This window comes from Macaca thibetana, chromosome 11 (assembly GCF_024542745.1).
Source record: "Macaca thibetana thibetana isolate TM-01 chromosome 11, ASM2454274v1, whole genome shotgun sequence".
NCBI lineage: Eukaryota > Metazoa > Chordata > Mammalia > Primates > Cercopithecidae > Macaca > Macaca thibetana.
This window is the reverse complement of record NC_065588.1, coordinates 15,039,263-15,055,982: the sequence shown is the minus strand read 5'-3', so window position 1 is coordinate 15,055,982 and position 16,720 is coordinate 15,039,263. Positions and strand designations below refer to the sequence as shown.

The window sequence follows — 16,720 nt, the reverse complement described above, 5'->3', positions numbered from 1 at the left end:
AGCTCTGAAGAGAGCAGTGGTTCTCCCAGCATAGTGTTTGAGCTCGGAGAATGGACAGGCTGCCTCCTCAAGTGGGTCCCTGACCCCCGTGTAGCCTAACTAGGAGACACCTCCCAGTAGGGGCCAATTGACACCTCATACAGGCAGGTGCCCCTCTGAGATGAAGCTTCCAGAGGAAGGATCAGGCAGCAGTATTTGCTGTTCTGCAATATTTGCTGTTCTGCAGCCTCCACTGGTGATTCCCAGGCAAACAGGGTCTGGAGTGGACCTCCAGCAAACTCCAACAGACCTGCAGCTGAGGGGCCTGACTGTTAGAAGGAAAATTAACAAATATAAAGGAACAGCATCAACATCAACAAAAAGGACATCCACACCAAAACCCCATCTGTAGGTCACAAACATCAAAGACCAAAGGTGGATAAAATCACAAAGATGGGGAGAAACCAGAGCAGAAAAGCTGAAAATTCTAAAAACTGGAGTGCCTCTTCTCCTCCAAAGGATTGCAGCTCCTAACCACCAATGGAACAAAGCTGGATGGAGAATGAGTTTGATGAGCTGACAGAAGTAGGCTTCAGAAGGTTGGTAATAAAAACTTCTCCAAGTTAAAGGAGGATCCCATCACAAGGAAGCTAAAAATCTTGAAAAAAGATTAGATGAATGGCTAGCTAGAATTAACAGTGCAGAGAAGACCTTAAATGATGAGATGGAACTGAAAACCATGGCACAAGAACTACGCGACACATGCACAAGCTTCAATAGCCAATTCGATCAAGTGGAAGAAAGGGTATCAGTGACTGAAGATCAAATTAATGAAACAAAGCAAGAAGAGAAGTTTAGAGAAAAAAGAGTAAAAAGAAATAAACAAAGTCTCCAAGAAATATGGGACTATGTGGAAAGACCAAATCTACGTTTGACTGGTGTACCTGAATGTGACGGGCAGAATGGAACCAAGTTGGAAAAGACTCTTCAGGATATTATTCAGGAGAATTTCCTCAACCTAGCAAGGAAGGCCAACATTCAAATTCAGGAAATACAGAGAACACCACAAAGACACTCCTCGAGAAGAGCAACCCCAAGACACATAATTGTCAGATTCACCAAGGTTGAAATGAAGGAAAAAATGTTAAGGGCAGTCAGAGAGAAAGGTTGGGTTACCCACAGAGGGAAGCCCATCAGACTAATAGCGGATCTCTTGGCAGAATATCTACAAACCAGAAGAGAGGGGGTGCCAATATTCAACATTCTTAAAGAAAAGAATTTTAAACCCAGAATTTCATATCCAGCCAAACTAAGTTTCATAAGTGAAGGAGAAATAACATTCCTTACAGACAAGCAAATGCTGAGAGATTTTGTCATCACTAGGCCTGCCCTACAAGAGCTCCTGAAGGAAGCACTAAACATGGAAAGGAACAACTGGTACCAGCCACTGCAAAAACAAGCCAAATTTTAAAGACCATCAATGATAGGAAGGAACTGCATCAACTAATGGGCAAAATAACCAGCTAACGTCATAATGACAGGATCAAATTCACACATAACAATATTAACCTTAAATGTAAATGGGCTAAATGCCCCAATTAAAAGACACAGACTGGCAAATTGGATGAAGAGTCAAGGCCCATCAGTGTGCTGTATTCAGGAAACCCATCTCATGTGCAGAGACACACATAGGCTCAAAATAAAGGGATGGAGGAAGATCTACCAAACAAATGGAAAGCAAAAAAAAAGCAGAGGTTGCAATCCTAGTCTCTGATAAAACAGACTTTATACTAACAAAGATCAAAAGAGACAAGGTCATTACATAATGGTAAAGGGATGAGCTCAACAAGAAGAACTAACTATCCTAAATGTATATGCATCCAATAGAGGAGCATCCATATTCATAAAGCAAGTCCTTAGAGTCCTACAAAGAGATTTAGACTCCCACACAATAATAATGGGAGTCTTTAACACCTCACTGTCAATATTAGACAGATCAATGAGACAGAAGGTTAACAAGGATATCCAGGTCCAGGACTTGAACTCAGCTCTGCACCAAGTGGACCTAACAGACATCTACAGAACTCTCCATCCCAAATCAACAGAAAATGCATTCTTCTCAGCACCACATCACACTTATTCCAAAATTGACCACATAGTTGGAAGTAAAGCCCTCTACAGCAAATGTAAAAGAACAGAAATCACAACAAACTGTCTCTCAGACCACAGAGCAATGAAATTAGAACTCAGGATTAAGAAACTCACTCAAAACTGCATAACTATATGGAAACTGAACAACCTGCTCCTGAATGACTACTGGGTAAATAACAAAATGAAGGCAGAAATAAAGATGTTCTTTGAAACCAATGAGAATAAAGACACAACATACCAGAATCTCTGGGATACATTGAAAGCCGTGTGTAGAGGGAAATTTATTGCACTAAATGACCACAAGAGTAAGCAGGAAAAATCTAAAATTGACACCCTAACATCACAATTAAAAGAATTAGAGAAGCAAGAGCAAAGAAATTCAAAAGCTAGCAGAAGGCAAGAAATAACTAAGATCAGAGCAGAACTGAAGGAGATAGAGACACAAAAAACCCTTCCAAAAAATCAGTGAATCCAGGAACTGTTTTTTTTTTGAAAAGATCAACAAAATTGATCGACTACTAGCAAAACTAGTAAAGAAGAAAAGAAGAATCAAATAGATGCAATAAAAAAGGATAAAGGGGATATCACCACCAATCCCACAGAAATACAAACTACCGTCAGAGAACACTTTGAACACCTCTATGCAAATAAACTAGAAAATCTGGAAGAAACGGATAAACTCCTGGACACATACGCCCTCCCACGACTAAACCAGGAAGAAGTTGAATCTCTGAATAGACCAATAACAGGCTGTGAAATTCAGGCAATAATTAATAGCCTACCAACCAAAACAAGTCCAGGACCAGATGGATTTACAGCCGAATTCTACCAGAGGTACAAAGAGGAGCTGGTACCATGCCTTCTGAAACTATTCCAATCAATAGAAAAAGAGGGAATCCTCCCCAACTCACTTTATGAGGCCAGCATCATCCTGATACCAAAGCCTCACAGAGACACAACAAAAAAAAGAGAATTTTAGACCAATATCCCTGATGAACATTGATGGCGAAAGTCTTCAATAAAATACTGGCAAACTGAATACAGCAGCACATCAAAACCACCATGATCAAATCAGTTTCATCCCTGGGATGCAAGGCTGGTTCAACATACGCAAATCAATAAACATAATCCATCACATAAACAGAACCAATGACAAAAACCACGATTATCTCAATAGATGTAGAAAAGGCCTTTGACAAAATTCAACAGCCCTTCATACTAAAAACTCTCAATAAACTAGGAATTGATGGAACGTCTCTCAAAACAATAAGAGCTATTTATGACAAACCCACAGCCAGTATCATACTGAATGGGCAAAAACTGGAAGCATTCCCTTTGAAAACCAGCACAAGACAGGGATGTCCTCTCTCACCACTCCTATTCAACATAGTGTTGGAAGTTCTGGCCAGAGCCATCAGGCAAGAGAAAGAAATAAAAGGTATTCAATTAGGAAAAGAGGAAGTCAAATTGTCCCTGTTTGCAGATGACATGATTGAATATTTAGAAAACCCCATCGTATCAGCCCAAAATCTCCTTAAGCTGATAAGCAACTTCAGCAAAGTCTCAGGATACAAAATCAATGTGCAAAAATTACAAGCATTCCTATACACCAATAATAGACAGAGAGCCAAATCATGAGTGAACTCCCATTCACAATTGCTTCAAAGAGAATAAAATACCTAGGAATCCAACTTACAAGGGATGTGAAGAACCTCTTCAAGGAGAACTACAAACCACTGCTCAATGAAATAAAAGAGGACACAAACAAATGGAAGAACATTCTATGCTCATGAATAGGAAGAATCAACATCGTGAAAATGGCCACACTTCCCAAGGTAATTGATAGATTCAATGCCATCTGCATCAAGCTACCAATGACTTTCTTCACAGAACTGGAAAAAACTACTTTAAAGTTCATATGGGACCAAAAAAGAGCCAACATTGCAAGACAATTCTAAGCAAAAAGAACAAAGCTGTAGGCATCATGCTACCTGACTTCAAACCACACTACAAGGCTACAGTAACCAAAACAGCATGGTACTGATACCAAAACAGATATATAGACCAATGGAACAGAACAGAGGCCTCAGAAATAATACCACACCTCTACAACCATCTGATCTTTGACAAACCTGACAAAAACAAGAAATGGGGAAAGGATTCCCTATTTAATAAATGGTGCTGGGAAAACTGGCTAGCCATAAGTAGAAAGCTGAAACTGAATCCCTTCCTTACACCTTAAGGAAAAATTAATTCAAGATGGATTAAAGACTTAAATGTTAGGCCTAAAAGCATAAAAGCCCTAAAAGAAAACCTAGGCAATACCATTCGGGACATAGTCATGGGCAAAGACTTCATGACTAAAACACCAAAGGCAATGGTAACAAAAGCCAAAATAGACCAATGGGATGTAATTAAACTAAAGAACTTCTGCACAACAAAAGAAACTACCATCAGAGTGAACAGGCAACCTACAGAATGGAAGAAAACTTTTGCAATCTATTCATCTGACAAAGGGCTAATATCCAGAATCTACAAAGCACTTAAACAAATTTAGAAGACAAAAATAAGCAACCCCATCAAAAAGTGGGAAATGGATATGAACAGACACTTCTCAAAAGAAGACATTTATGCAGCCAACAGACACATGAAAAAATGCTCATCATCACTGGTCATCAGAGAAATGCAAATCAAAACCACAATGAGATATCATCTCACACCAGTTAGAATTGTGATTATTAAAAAGCCAGGGAACAACAGATGCTGGAGAGGATGTGGAGAAATAGGAACGCTTTTGCACTGTTGGTGGGAGTGTAAACTAGTTCAACCATTGTGGAAGACAGTGTGGCGATTCCTTAAGGATCTAGAACTAGAAATACCATTTGACCCAGCAATCCCATTACTAGGTATATACCCAAAGGATTATAAATCATGCTACTATAAAGACACATGCACACATATGTTTATTGTGGCACTATTCACAATAGCAAAGACTTGGAACTAACGCAAATGTCCATCAATGATAGACTGGATTAAGAAAATGTGGTACATATACACCACAGAATACTATGCAGCCATAAAAAAGGATGAGTTTGACCAGGTGCGATGCCTCATGCCTGTAATCCCAGCATTTTGGGAGGCCAAGGCGGGTGAATCATGAGGTCAGGAGATCGAGACCTTCCTGGCTAACATGGTGAAACCCCGTCTCTACTAAAGATACAAAAACTTAGCCAGGCATGGTGGCAGACACCTGTAGTCCCAGCTACTCGGGAGGCTGAGGCCGGACAATGGTGTGAACCCAGGAGGCAGAGCTTGCAGTGAGCCAAGATGGCACCGCTGCACTCTGGCCTGGGCGACAGAGCAAGTTTCTGTCTTTAGGAAAAAAAAAAAAAAAGGATGAATTCATGTCCTTTGCAGGGACATGGATGCAGCTGGAAACCATCATTCTGAGCAAACTATCACAAGGACAGAAAACCAAACACTACATGTTCTCACTCATAGATGGGAATTGAACAATGAGAACACTTGGACACAGGGCAAGGAACATCACACTCCAGGGCCTGTTGTGGGGTGGGGGACAGGGGGAGGGATAGCATTAGGAGAAATACTTAATGTAATTAATGAGTTAATGGGTGCAGCATACCAACATGGCACATGTATACCTATGTAACAAACCTGCATGTTGTGCACATGTACCCTAAAACTTAAAGTATAATTAAAAAAAAAAAAAAAAGAAAACAGAAAATAAATAAAATAAATGAGAAAAAAAAAAAAAGAAAAGAATTTCCAACCCAGAATTTCATATCAGGTGAATCTAAGCTTCCTAAGCAAAGGAGAAATAAGATCCTTTTCAGACAAGCAAATACTGAGGAAATTCATTAACACCAGACCTACTTTACAAGAGCTCCTAAAGGAAGCACTGAATATGGAAAACAAAAACTGTTATCAGCCACTACAAAAACACTGAAGTACACAGACCAGTGACAATATAAAGCAACCACATAAACAATTCTGCTAAATAGCCAGCTAGCATCATGTTATGTGTGGATCAAATACATACATAACAATACTAAAAGTAAACAGGCTAAATGCCCAGTTAAAAGACACAGAATGACAAGCTGGATAAAGAACCAGGACCCATTGATATTCTGTCTTCAAGAGACCCATCTCACAGGCAAAGACACACATAGGCTCAAAATAAAGGGATAGAGAAAAATTTACCAAGAAAATGGAAAACAGAAAAAAGCAAGGGTTACAAACCTAGTTTCTGATAAAGCAGACTTCAAACCACCAAAGACCAGGGCTGAGCACAGTAGCTCATGCCTGTAATCCCTGCACTTTGAGAGGCCATGGTTGGTGGATCACTTGAGGCCAGGAGGTTGAGACTAACCTGGCCAACATGGTGAAACCCTGTTTCTACTAAAAATATAAAAATTAGCCGGGTGTGCTGGTATGTGCTTGTAGTCCCATCTACTCAGAAGGCTGAGGCAGGTGAATCGCTAGAACCCAGGAGGCAACGATTACAGTGAGCCAAGATCATGCCAATGAACTCCAGCCTGGACGACAGGGCGAGACTGTCTCAGAACAAAATGAACAAACAACAACAACAATCACCAAAAAAAAAAAAAAAAAAAAAAAAAAGGATCAAAAAAGACAATAAAGAAGGGCATTATATAGTGGTAAAGGGTTCAATTCAACAAGAAGAGCTAACTCTCCTAAATATATATGCACTCAATATAGGAGCATGCAGATTTATAAAGCAAGTTATTAGAGACTTTCAAAGAGACATAGACTCCCACTCAATAATAATGGGAGACTTTAACACCCCACTGACAATATTAGATCATTGAGACAGAAAATTATCAAAGACATTCAGGACCAGAACTCAGCTCTGGATTAAGTGGACCCGATAGAGATATCTACAGAACTCACCATCTAAAAACAACAGAATATACATTCTTCTCAGTGCCATAGGGCACTTACTCTGAAATTGATCACATAACTGGAAGTAAAACACTCCTCAGCAAATGCAAAGAACTGAAATAATAACAAACAGTCTCTTAAACTGTTTGCAATAAAATTACAACTCAAGATTAAGAAATTCACTCGAAACCATACAACTATGTGGAAATTGAACAAACTGCTCCTGAATGACTTTTGGGTAAATAATGAAATTCAGGCAGAAATCAAGAAGTTCTGTGACATTAATGAGAACAAAGATACAACATACCAGAACCTCTGTGATGCAGCTAAAGCAGTGTTAAGAGGGAAATTTATAGCACTAAATGCCCTCATCCAAAAGCTAGAAAGATCTCAAGTTAAAAAACTAACATCACAACTAAAATAATTAGAGAACCAAGAGCAAACAAACACCAAAGTTAGCAGAAGACAAGAAATAGGAAATAACCAAGATCAGAGTGGAACTGAAGGAGATAGAGACATGAAAAATCCTTCAAAAAATCAATGAATCCAGGAGGTAGTTTTTTGAAAAAAGTAATAAAAGCCATAGACTGCTCCGTAGATTAATGAAGAAGAAAATGGAGAAGATTCAAATAAACACAATTAGAAATTGTAAGGAGGATACTGCCACTGACCCCATAGAAATACAAACTATCAGAGAATACTATAAACACCTCTATGCACATAAACTAGAAAATCTAGAACAAATAGATAAATTCCTGGACACATACACCCTCCCAAGACTTAACCAGGAAGAAATTGAATCCCTGAATAGACCAATAATGAGTTCTGTAATTGAGGCAGTAATAAATAGCCTACCAATCAAAAAAAGTCCAGGACAAGAAAGATTCACAGCTAAATTCGACCAGAGGTACAAAGAAGAGCTGATACCATTCCTATCAAAACTATTACAAAAAAAAAAATGAAAAGAAGGAACTCCTTCCTAACTCATTCTTTGAGGCCAGCATCATCCAAAACATGATACCAAAACATAGCAGAGTTAAAAAAAAAAAAAATTCAGACAAATATCCTTGATGAACATCAGTGCAAAAATCCTCAATAAAATACTGGCAAACCAAATTCAGCAGAACATCAAAAAGCTTACCCAACACAATCAAGTAGGCTTTATGCCTGATATGCAAGGCTGGTTCAACATACGCAAATCAATAAATGTGATTCATCACATAAACAGAACTAAAGACAAAAATCACATGATTATCGCAATAGATGAAAAAAAGGCATTCAATAAAATTCAACATCCCTTCATGTCAAAAACTCTCAATAAAGTAGGTATTGAAGGAACATACCTCAAAATAATAGGAGCCATATATAACAAACCCATAGCCAATAACATACGGGAATGGGCAAAAGCTGGAAACATTCCCCTTGAAAACAAGCATAAGATAAGGTTGCCCTCTCTCACAACTCCTATTCAACACAGTATTGGAAGTTCTGGCCAGGGCAACCAGGCAAGAGAAATAAACAAAGGCATTTAAATAGCAAGACAGGAAGTCAAACTACCTTTGTGTGTAGATGGCATGATTCTATATCTAGAAAACCCTATCATCTCAGCCCAAAAGCTTTTAAAGCTAAAAAGCAACTTGAGCAAAGTCTCAGGATAAAAAATCAATGTGCAAAAATTGATAGCATTTCTAGACACCAAAAACAGGTAAGCTCAGTCCCAAATAGCGAATGAACTCTCATTCACAATTGCCACAAAAAGAATAAAATACCTAGGAATACAGCTAAAAAGGGAAGTGAAGGACTTCTTCAAGGAGAACTACAAACCACTGCTCAGAGAAATCTGAGATGACACAAATGAAAACATATTCCATGCTCACAGACAAGAAGAATCAATAGCGTGAAAATGGCCATATTGCTCAAAGCCATTTATAGATTCAATGCTATTCCCATTAAACTACCATTGACATTCTTCTCAGAATTAGAAAAAAAAACTATTTTAAAATTCATATGGAACCCAAAAAAAAGCCCGAATTGCCAAGGCAATCCTAAGCAAAAAGAACAAACCTGGAGGCATCACACTACATGACTTCAAACTATATTACAGGGCTACAGTAATCAAAATAGTATGGTTCTGGTACAAGAACAGACACAGGGACCAATGGAACAGAATAGAGAACCCAGAAATAGGACCACACACCTACAACCATCTAATCTTTGACAAACCCAAAAAAAGCAAGCAATGGGGAAAGGATTCCCTATTTAATAAATGATGCTGGGAGAACTGGCTAGCTATATGCAGAAAATTGAAACTGGACCCCTTCCTTACACCATATACAAAAACCAACTCAAGATGGATTAGACTTAAATGTAAAACCCAAAACTATAAAAACCCTAGAAGAAAACCTAGGCAATAACATTCAGGACATAGGGATGGGCTAAGATTTCATGATGAAGATGCCAAAAGCAATTGCAACAAAAGCAAAAATTGACAAATTTTTGCAAAAGCAAATTGCAATTTTTTTGCAAAAATTGACAGACTATCAATAGAGTAAACAGACAACCTACAGAATGGGGAAAACATTTTGCAATCTATCCATCTAACAAAGGTCTAATATCCAGGATCTATAAGGAACTTAAACAAACTTACATAAAAAAGACAACCCCATAAAAAGTGGGCAAAGGACATGAACAGACACATCTCAAAGGAAGACATACATGCAGCCAACAAATATATGAATAAAAGCTCAACATCACTGATCACTAGAGAAATGCAAATCAAAACCACAAGACATCATCTCACACCAGTCAGAATGGCTCTTATTGAAAAGTCAAAAAGCAGCAGATGCTGGCAAGTTTGTAGAGAAAAAGGAACACTCACTGTTGATGTGAGTGTAAATTAGTTCAACCAGGCTGGGCACAGTGGCTCACGCCTGTAATCCCAGCACTTTGGGAGGCCAAGGTGGGCAGATCACTTGAGGTCAGGAGTTGGAGACCAGCCTGGCCAATATGGCAAAACCATGTCTCTACTAAAAACATAAAAATTAGTCAGGCATGGTGGTGCCCAGCTGAGGCATAGGAATCGCTTGAACCTGGGAGGTGAAGATTGTAGTGAACCCAAATTGCACCACTGCACTCCAGCCTGAGCGACAAAGCAAGACTCTGTCTCAAAAAAAAAAAAAATTAGTTCAACCATTGTGGAAGACAGTGTGGTGATTTGTTAAAGACCTAGAGGCAGAAACACCATTCCACCCAGCAATCCTGTTGCCAGGTATAGTCCCAAAGGAATATAAACCATTCGACTATAAAGACACTTGCATGCATATGTTCATTGCAGCTCTATTCACAATAGCAAAAACATGGAATCAACTTAAATGCTCATCAATAATAGACCGGATAAAGAAAATGTGGTATGCATACAACATGGAATACTATGCAGCCATAAAAAGGAATGACATCGTGTCTTTTGGATGTCCTGGATGGAGTTAGAGGCCTTTATCCTTAGCAAACTAACACAGGAACAGAAAAGCAAACACCACATGTTCTCACTTATAAGTGGGAGCCAAATAATGAGAACATGTAGACACATGGAAGGAACAACACACAATAGAGCCTGTCGAAGGGCGGGGGATGGAAGAAGGGAGAGGATCAGGAAGAACAGCTAATAGATGCTGGACTTAATAGCTGGGTGTTAAGCCCAGGTATTAAGATGGGATGATCTGTGCCACAGACCACCATGGCACATGTTTACCTATGTAATAAACCTGCACATCCTGCACAGGTACCCCTGAACTTAAAATAAAAGTTGGAAATTTAAAAAAAGAAAGAAAGAAAGAAAGAAACCGGGCTTAAAGACACTAGACAGTAGATGTAAGTCTTACACATAGTCCTAACACATACTAGTCAAGTGTTTCTTAACAAAGTCACTTAGCTGGCCAGGCACAGCTCACGCCTGTAATCCCAGGCCTTTGGGAGGCCAAGGCAGGAGGATTGCTTGAGCCCAGGAGTTTGAGACCCGTCTGGGCAACATGGTGAAATCCCAACTCTACAAAAAATAAAAAATAGCTGGACATGGTGGCACACGCCTGTAGTCCCAGCTACTCAGGAAGCTGAGGTGGAGGGATTGCTTGAGCCTGGGAGGAGGGTGCAGTGAGCTATGATCGTGCCATTGCTCTCCATCCTAGGTGACGGAGAGAGACCCTGCCTCAAAACAAAAACAAAAACAAAACAAGGTCACTTAGCCTATTTGCCCTCAATTTCCTTACCTGGGAAATAGGGCAAATACTGTCTATTCTAACTACTTTTTAGGTTACTATGAAGATTAAATTGAAAAATGAGAATTTTTAAACTGCGAAGTGTGTATTTAGTACATGAAAAAAGGAAATATGTATAAAAAGGAGCTAGGTTAGATATTTTTATCTACACTATTACATACTTCTTGTTATAGAACTTATAAAAATATACACATCCACCACTTGTTAGCAGAATATAAATCATTTCCTTTTTTTGTTGTTTTAACTTCTAACACCAGTCTTTAAAATAGAAGTTTCTTATATGTAATACACAGAAATGTGAAAACTGTATTAATTTCTGTATCTCCATATTTTCTAAAAATTCAACACTTTTTTTTTTTTTTTTTAAATTCAACACTTTTAAACTAAATGTGAGAATGGGAAACTTTTCATTATACAAAAAAGTAATTTAAGGTAAAATACTAAAATACATTTGTTTTCCTAGTGTCTCTCATTTCCCTTTTCTTTGCTCTTCCTTTCACCACCATCCATTACTTGCAGGTATAAAGTAACCTTGTGTCAGCCCCTTTGACTTATACCCCAGTAAAAAATCTCCTTCGGGAGTAATCTGCAGTCATGTGTACCCTGATCATGAAAGTCCATGTATGACTTTTTCCATAGATAATTGGTTTGTAAGATTCCTCTCTAGCTATACCCTGAAAGCCTAGCCCCTGTTTGGTTTAGGGGACGTCAGGCATGAGTGAGCAAGTAGAGAAAATCGTGTGCTTAGCTGCCCAGCTCTTCTGCCCCTACTGGCTCTGGAAACTTGCAATTCAAATTATTGACAGAACGATAGTAAACTGTTCTGCTAGGCCAATATGTAAACAATGCTGTTTTCCTGGCCATTAGTCACAAAATGTCAATGTTTATGTAACTATGGTCAAGATCCACAAGCAGCAGCTTGACCAAAATTTTCCTTTCTCAATATTACAGTACAGTTCTGCTTTTGTACACAACTCACATGAATGTAGAACCGTGTGGTTATATTAAGTTGGCCAGCAAATTATGTTTTCCTTGACAGCAATTAAAGTTTTACCCAAAGATCTCCCAGTCTGAAACAACATCTAAAGGTGTATTTTTTTAATTAAGGAAAAAAAAGATATAAATGATGCAGTAAAACCCTACACCGAGTCCAGAAAACTTACATTATATTTCAGCTAAAATATCATTCTAACTCTTCTCTACATTTGGACAGTAACATGTTGCCTTTCAACTAACATTTTTATCATTAAATATGTTAAACATCCATTGGATTTACAAACCACCAACTTGAGAAATGTACAAAAGCTCTTATAGGTATTTTCTTCTATTAAAAAATTAATTCTTAACAATATCCATGCTTGCCTAAAACAGGAAAAATGAACATAAAAAAATGGTAAGCAGCCCAGTACAGGGCTCATGCCTGTAATCACAGCACTTTGGGAGGCTGAGGCAACACAGCAAGACCCCATCTTTGCAAGGTAATGGAAAAATTAGCTGGGCGTGGTGTGTGCCTGTTGTCACAGCTACTTTGACAGCTGGGGAGGCAAGATGTCTTGAGAATTCAGGGCTGCAGTTAGCTACAATCATGCTGCTACACTAAAGCCTGGGCAACAGAGACCCTGTCTCTAAAAATAAACAAACAAACAAACAAAAAAATCCAAAACACGAGCTGTTGCAACTAAAAAGAATTACATAATTTAAATTTTTTTTAAAAAAAGGACCTTTATTTAAATTTGAAAAAAAAAAATCCTAAAGGCCTCTCATCTGATACTTAAATCTCTTTCCCATCTACCCACTCCCCAAAGTCTTTGCTAGGCAGCCACTCAACTAATTAAATTCAACTGAAAACATGGATATATGAAAAGTGAGGTACATTTGTCAAGAAACTGTTGTGCATTTAGATGATTGTGACTGATTTGATTAACTTACTGGATTATAAGGCTAAGAACACCGAATGTATCAATTTGGATCTAGCCAACCTCCTTCTAAAGAATAATAATCATAGTATTAAAAACAATAATAATAACTGCCATATTTAGTGAGCACTCCCTAGGTAGTAACAGACAAAGTTCCTAAACACTTTACGAACTTTATTCATTCAGTTCTAATGACCATTTGAGACAGATAATGTTATCTCCATTTTCCAAAGTGTAAGCTGAGACTTAGAGATGTTAAATAATATGCTCAAAGTAGTTGGACTAGAAAAAGTAGAATCAGGATTGAAGCCTGAATCTGCCCATCTCCTAAACAACTGTGTCCTTTGATCATGCAGGGACTTGAAAAATACAATTTCATTGAGGATCAAGACTACAGCGCTCACCAAGAGATGCTAAAACCATGTCTGGAATTCATCTAGACTGGAGCAGAGAATCATAAACATGCACATGAGGGCCTATAACTTGAGCTATCGAATTCAGAAAAGTAAACTTAATCAGAAAAGAGCCACTAGGTCCAACAGTTTATGTGAAAAAGAACCAAACACAGAAAAGTCGGCCAGCTAGAAAAGAAACAAGCCTGTACCACCACTTCCGGAAAATAAATTTCAGAGCATGTGGGCTCATCAATGCAGGTCAGGGGAGTGAGGACAAAAGGGACAAACAGCTCCCCACTCACCTCACCCCAACAAAGGATATGGAAAACAAGAGACAACAGAGACAGGGTAAGAAGGCTGAAAGTTATTTTAGTTGCTTTAATCCTCAGTTCATCAGCAGTTAGAGTATTGATTACACTATTTAAAAAGGGTGGTTGGGGAATTGAATGAGATAAAACATGTGCAGTATTTAGCACAATATCTGACGTAAATATCAATAGCAGTAAATATCAGCTGCAGCTAGTATTGTTCTAGAGAATCACCTACAGCTAACTATAGTGTAGTTTCATGCAAAGAATCATTGACTGCAGTCAGAAGAGCCGGTCTGGGCCCGATGCAGTGGCTCACCCCTGTAATCCCAGTAGTTTGGAAGGCTGAGGTTGGAGGATCACTTGAGCCCAGGAGCTCAAGACCAGGCTGGACAACAGAGTGAGACTCCACCTCTACAAAAACTTTAAAAATCAGCTGGGCATAGTGACATGTGTCTGTAGTCCTAGCTACTCCCAGGCTGAGGTGAGGGGATTACTTGAGCCCCAGAGTTCGAGGCTGCAGTGAGCTGTGAGCACATCTTTGCACGCCAGCCTGGGTGACAAAACAAGACCCTATCTCAAAAAGAAGAAGGAGGAGGAGGAGGAGAGGGAGTGGGGAGGGGGCAGGGGGAGAGGGAGTGTGTGGGGGAAGGGGAGGGAGAGCGTGTGTGGGGGAGGGGAAGGGGGAGTGGGAGTGGGAGAAGGAGAAGGAGGAGGAGAAGGGGAGAAGACCTGGTCTGAATCTTTTGTTTGCTTTGTGTTACCTGGAGCATTAAGCAAACATGATGATTTAGCATGAAGAAATTTAAGTTAATAGATATTATAGACCAGTTTCTAATGAAATAAACTCCAAGAAGTTAAAAAAAAAATGGCCAGAACTACAGATACCAATTCTTAAAATGTCAACTGCTTTAGGAAAATTAGGATATGTTAAGTCTAGATTTTAGGAAAGCATTTGACAAACTTTCATGATGACTTTAACCCATCAATCATAGTCATTTTAAAATCCCTGTCTAACGTCTCCAGTCTGGACAGTCTCTGAGTATGGTTCTGTGGATTGCTTTATCTCTTGACAATGGATTGTTTGTCTCGTTTTTGTATGAGTGTCATAATTTTTTCTTTTTTTGAGATAGGGTCTTACTCTGTCACTCAGGTTGGAGTGCAGTGGTGTGATCATAGCTCACTGCAGCCTTGACTTCTTGAGCTCAAGGGATCCTCCTGTCTTGGCCTCTCAAGTAGCTGAGACCACAGGTGTATGCCACCAAGCCTGAATAATTTTTAATTTTACTGCAAAGATGGAATCTCACTATGTTATTCAAGCTGATCTCAAACTCCTGACCTCAAGCCATCCTCCTGTCTCAGCCTTCAAAAGTGCTGGGATTATAGGCATGAGCTGTAACTCCCGGCCCATAATTCATAATTAAATGTTGCATGCTGTGGGTAGAAAAACAATAAAGACTGAGGTAAATAGTATCTATACCCTGAAACAGACACATATCTTCTTCTTTCAGGCAATTAGTATGGGAGTTGAGTCGATCTAGTCAGTAGTTGGGCTGGGTTTCGGTTTTGTTTGGCTCTATTTGCCTTCAGTGCACCACAGCTTCAAACTCCTCCAGCTGCGGGTTGCTTTTACCTTGTGTCTATTGTGGAGTCTGAGACACCTGAGGGCTTTCTTCTGTTTCGGTTCTGTGTTCAGCTTGCAGCAGGCCCAGCATGCCTCTCCACAGGCATACGCGTCCCTCTGCAGTAGTCTAGTGTTGCCTGCTTGTTACTTGCTGCCAGGCTCGTTATAAGACAGGGCAAGGGGTTTCCCTGGTATAGCCTCAAACTAAGGAAGGACTCTTGTGCCTGGGCCATGGCCTGGGGCTTTCTCAGTACTCCTCCCCCTCCTCCATCTTCCCTTCTCACCCCCACAGCAAACTCCGCCTTGTGTCTAAGAAAGGTCTTGCGTGGAGAGTTTCTGCTCTGCCCTGGTGGCAGCTGACCTCTCTGCTTTGTTTGATTGCAGGTTGCTGAACCAGACAAGTGCCCTTGGCCCTCCCCCAGGGCACATGGCTTTTGCTTCGAATAACAGCAGAAACAGAGAATAGTGAAGGCTTTGTACCTGCTTTCATCTCAGAAAACGAATTTCTCAGGTCTCCGGCCTGTCTCCAATCTTTCTTGTGAATTCCTCATGGAGCCTTATGGAAAAGGATTTGAGAATGAGTGTCTATTCTTCTTGAGTCTAGATCTCTAGAAGATTCTGAACTGTCTCACTAGCCTAACACTGGACCTTTAAGAATTTGTTAAAATTTTAGCTGCTTATTTTTTACCCACTCTTAAGACAGCTGCCTCTTTCTCTACTTCCACAAAGATGTAGCAATTCATGTGCCCCATCTCTCCTCAAAGGGCCTGTTGCCCTTTGAAATTCAGTTAACCTGGTTGTCTTGTGATCTCAGCTTTTTCACAGATTCAAGAAAATTTGTGATTTTATAAGTTATATGGGTTTTCCTCTCATTTTTAGGCTAGGGGTGACATGCTTTAAAGGTTTCTATATCCTAAATGGAATAATTCGGATAGCGCTGGCAAACTCAAATGCCTACAAAGTTCAGGTGGAGAATATACGTGATCAAAATAGTCTAAGGGTGAAAGGTGTGAATTATGAGTAAATGAAGAATGCTTGACTATCTGAGGGCATACAAATATTTTTAAAATTATGCATGCTAAACCAAAAATGTCTTTAGAATTCAACTGACAAGTTGAATTTCCTAATTAAGATATTAGCAGAATTATGTGTT

General features: G+C 39.3%; 1 long non-coding RNA gene across 1 annotated transcript in view; it reads right to left on the bottom strand.

Annotated features, from left to right (window-relative positions):
- The window catches only part of LOC126931365 (uncharacterized), a 32,273-nt gene extending 16,159 nt beyond the window's left edge, over positions 1 to 16,114 (bottom strand). The window contains exon 1 of the long non-coding RNA XR_007717838.1: positions 16,048 to 16,114. This is a non-coding gene — a long non-coding RNA (uncharacterized LOC126931365). The remainder of the gene's footprint in view (positions 1 to 16,047) is intronic.
- Between the last annotated feature and the right edge of the window lie 606 nt (positions 16,115 to 16,720).